The following is a 3,917-nucleotide window of genomic DNA, read 5'->3' as shown; positions in this document are numbered from 1 at the left end:
GTGCCTGGGGCTTCCCAGGTGTCTGTAGTGGTAAAAAACCCGTCTGCCAATGCAGGAGATACAAGAGATTTTGGTTCAATCCCTAGGTTGGGAAGATCCCTTGGAGGAGGGCATGGCAACCACTCCAGTATTCTTGTCTGGAGAAGGCCGTGGACAGAGGAGCCTGGCTGGCTACAGTCCATGGGGTCAGAGAGAGTCAGACATGACTGAGCACCCATGCAGGCACGCCCATGCAGGGGCAGGGCTGGGGGAGGGGAGGGGGGGCCTGGAGGGGAGGGGTGCACCCTGGGGAGGCCTGGAGGTAAGGGGTGCACCCTGGGGAGGCCTGGAGGGGAGGGGGTGCGCCCTGAGAGGGCCTGGAGGGGCGGGTGCACCTTGTGCGGTCCTGGATCCTGAGCCCTGCTCGCAGACACCTCTGGGGTCGTGGTCCCAGTGGCTGCCACGCTCTGTGCCATGAGGCCCACGTCGTCCTTGCCTTCATCCCCCTCTTCGCTGCTTCCAGCCCTTCTCCTCACAGTGTCACCTCTGGTTGATCAATGTCCATTCCATCGTCTTCTTTAAGGAGAACTTAGGTAGTCAGCCGTCCCCAGGTAACGGCTGTTTTTAGCAATGCTTCGTCAATGGTCAGTTTGAAGAGCAGTTAGGGAATCCAGCTCTGAAACATCTGTGGCACATCTGTCCATGAGGGTTCTACGTTCTCTCTGTCCTAACACCGGGTGTCAAAGGAGAGCAGCTGAGCCTGCACGTTCCTCCTCCCATCAGAGCCTCCATCTTTTTCCTGGACCCAAGTCAACTCCTGGGTTGGACCCGCCATCTTTGAAGGAGCCTCCATGTTGGTTACATGCATCCACGTTATGGGAATAAAGTGCCCTTTCAATCCACAGAGTTCATCTTTTTAATTCTAACAGCTGTTGCTGAGTTGAGTGGTTTTCCTTTCATACGCTTCTTCTTTCGTCCTTTTAAATTCTTGGCTCCTTTCTGTCTCACTTTTCTCACTCTTTCCAAGCCTGGCCCCTTGCGTCCACCTCTTGGTTCCAGGGTGGCCTCATCTTGGGCTGCTGTTTGTTCAGCCACAGGTTTTCTTGAGCTCATTTACCGTCTTCTGCTGTCTGATAGTTTCTTATTTAGCCTGTTCTGCTTTTTGTTTTAGAGGAAACATGTTTTCCTTTAGATCTTTTACGTTTCTGATTCAAACACCAGAAGTGTCTAGCCTTCCCAGAGCGAGGTCTTTCTCATGGGTGTCTGCAATTTTTGCCTTTCCTATCATTTCCTGCCTTTTTCTTGCAATTTTTTTTTAAACGGGTCCTGCTTTGACTCCTTTTTTGAGGTGAGCTCTTCCCAAGCCAGCGGTTTGCAGGGATGAGGGCCGTCGTCCCCGTGAGCAGAAGCACCCGCGGCTCAGGATGCAGCCCCCACAGGGGCTCCGCCAACTTCTTCCCGCCTCGCCTGTACTCGGCAGTCTCTTCAACGCAGGGTGGTTGAACTTTGGGTATTTCCTGTTCTCCATGAAGATGGGACTCCGGTGTCTGCTTCTTATCTTCAAGGAGGAAAAGAGAGACTACTTTACTGGAAGTTCATTTTAACAAATGATGAATCCTTCTTCTTTGCTCGGTGTTTGTTCGTTTGTTTGCTAGAACAAAACAACGATAAAAGAAAGCCCTGAGCTCCATAACTCGGCATGATTTTCCTGGGATTCACGGCTCAGACGTGTGGCCTATTACAACGGTCTCCATAGCAATTTCTTCACTTACTGCTGTGAACTGAATGTTCGTGTCTCCCTAAAATTCATAGGATGGAGTCCTAGCTCCCAATGTGATGGTTCTTGGAGGTGGGCCTTTGGGGGGGTTAGGTTAGATGAGGGCATGTAGGTGGGGACCCCATGATGGAACTAACTGTTCCTCTACCACATGAAGACACGGGGAGACACTGGGCACCTCCAGGCCAGGAGAAGGACCCTCACCAGACCCCAAACCTGCCAGCACCTTGACCTTGGACGTCCAACCTCCAGAAACATGAGCAATAAACGTCGATGCAGAAGCTGCCGGGTGTGTGTCACTGTGTTACGGTAGCTCAGACACTTGCTCTATCGTTAAGTCATTCAGGCGCCCCATCTAGGGAAGGTGGACACAGCTCACACCAGGCCTGGACGGCAGCCTAAGAGAGACAGACCGTCCTGTCCACCGGGGTCTGCGTTACAGTCGGGGCAGGAGGGAAGGCTGCCAAGCAAATAATCGACAACTTTTTTTCTTTAATGCAGAAAAGCATGAAGGAAAACAGCGGGAGAGGTGAGTGTGAGGGGTCTGCGGCCTGCCCCCGCCCTACCTCAGTGCTGTTCAGATGAGGACCACCTGTGTGTGGGTCCCAGAAAGACACGCGTGGGACCAGCACAGCACCTGACACCCCCACAGGCAGACTCTGAGATGCGTGGGAGTGTGGGGGGAGGGGAGGGGGTGGGGGTGGGAGGGGGAGGGGAGGGTGTGGAGGAGGGGCGGGTGGGGGGGAGTGGAGGGTGCCTGTGTGGGAGGGGATGGTGTGGGGGAGGGTGCCTGTGGGGGAAGGGATGGTGTGGGGGAGGGGCAGGAGGGGGGAGGGGAGGGTGTGGGGGAGGGGTGGGGGGGAGGGGAGGGTGCCTGTGGGGGAAGGGATGGTGTGGGGGAGGGGCAGGAGGGGGGAGGGGAGGGTGTGGGGGAGGGGAGACGGTATGGGGGAGGGGCGGGAGGGGGAAGGGAGGGTGCCTGGTGGGGAGGGGAGTGTTGGGGGCCAGAGTGAGGCACTCCGCCCATGGCAAAGGTCATGAGGAAGGAGGCTCGACATACGCAAAGGCGGGATCGAGCCTCAGGAGTCCCCCTGGAAATCCTCGAGCATCTACCCCCATGACCAGAGCCTGCCTACCTTACTACTTTGTGCTCTCACCTACACCTCTGACTTTAAGGGGGGCTGTCCCCCACCACCTCTTTCGGAGAAGGAGTTAACCTAGAGCTCCAGGTAATAAAAACTCCTGGGCGTGACAAGAGTGTTTTAACCTACAAACTCCTCTGAAGTTTCTCTAGCCTGCCTGACAGGCTTGTCAGGCCACATGTGATTGCTCACAGCCTCCCAACCATGAGAGGCACGAGATGCTTTAAACCTTCTAAAAACAGGTTCTTTAGAAAAGTTAGAAAATTATTAGTATAAGTATAATGGGCTGATTAGAAATCGTATTGGTGAAGGGTTTTTCATTTGTTGAGCCAATGTTTACTGCTAAGTCTCCACATCCCCTGCCCTTATACACATTAATGAATATATAGAAGAAATAAGTATTAACCTTTGATATTAATCACGTTAGACCTTAGGCTAAGTAAATTCTGTCCTTAACTAAAACCCACTACACCCTCTCCCTATAGGAGTGTAACTTTATTTGGGTGGCATCTGTTTTAAGAATAATCACCCCTGGAGAAATAAGCGTCCTGGTTGACTGACCGCTGTCACAAGGAGAGGGTCATAAATTGTCAGCAGGCCCCCTGGCCAGAAGATGATGTAACACCCCTAAGACCTCTGTATACATTTGTATGAAGCACCTGACTTTGATAAAAGTCAGGACTGCTGACCCCACGTGACTTTTGCATAACATCTCAGTGTATAAAAGTAGACCATGGAAAATAAAGAATTGGGATCAGTTTCTCGAAATACTGGTCTCCCCATGTCTCTCTCTCTCTCACTCTGGTTGAGTCTCCATCTAGAGCACGGAACCCACCAAGCTTACTAATTTTGCCTGGGCTTCTGAGATCCAACCGGGGAGGCCTCAGTGTCTCCTCTCCTTCGGGAGAACGGAAGGACGCCTGCGGCCTACGTAAGTGGTGCAAGCGTCTTGTCTTGAAGTTTTATTGGTCCCCCGCGTAAACCAAGCTACTCAGCCTCTTTTCTCCACTGAATTTTCC

The 3,917-nt window shown here is 53.0% G+C and overlaps 1 long non-coding RNA gene across 1 annotated transcript; it reads left to right on the top strand.

Moving 5' to 3' along the window:
- Positions 1 to 2,860: 2,860 nt before the first annotated feature.
- Positions 2,861 to 3,666, top strand: LOC129633731 (uncharacterized). The gene is made up of 2 exons (XR_008705250.1): positions 2,861 to 2,985; positions 3,384 to 3,666. It is a non-coding gene; the product is annotated as an uncharacterized LOC129633731 (long non-coding RNA).
- Positions 3,667 to 3,917: the final 251 nt, after the last annotated feature.

Source organism: Bubalus kerabau, chromosome 19 (assembly GCF_029407905.1).
Source record: "Bubalus kerabau isolate K-KA32 ecotype Philippines breed swamp buffalo chromosome 19, PCC_UOA_SB_1v2, whole genome shotgun sequence".
In the NCBI taxonomy this organism is placed as follows: Eukaryota; Metazoa; Chordata; class Mammalia; order Artiodactyla; family Bovidae; genus Bubalus; species Bubalus kerabau.
Note: the sequence above shows the minus strand (reverse complement) of the source record. Positions and strands in the feature narration are given on the sequence as shown.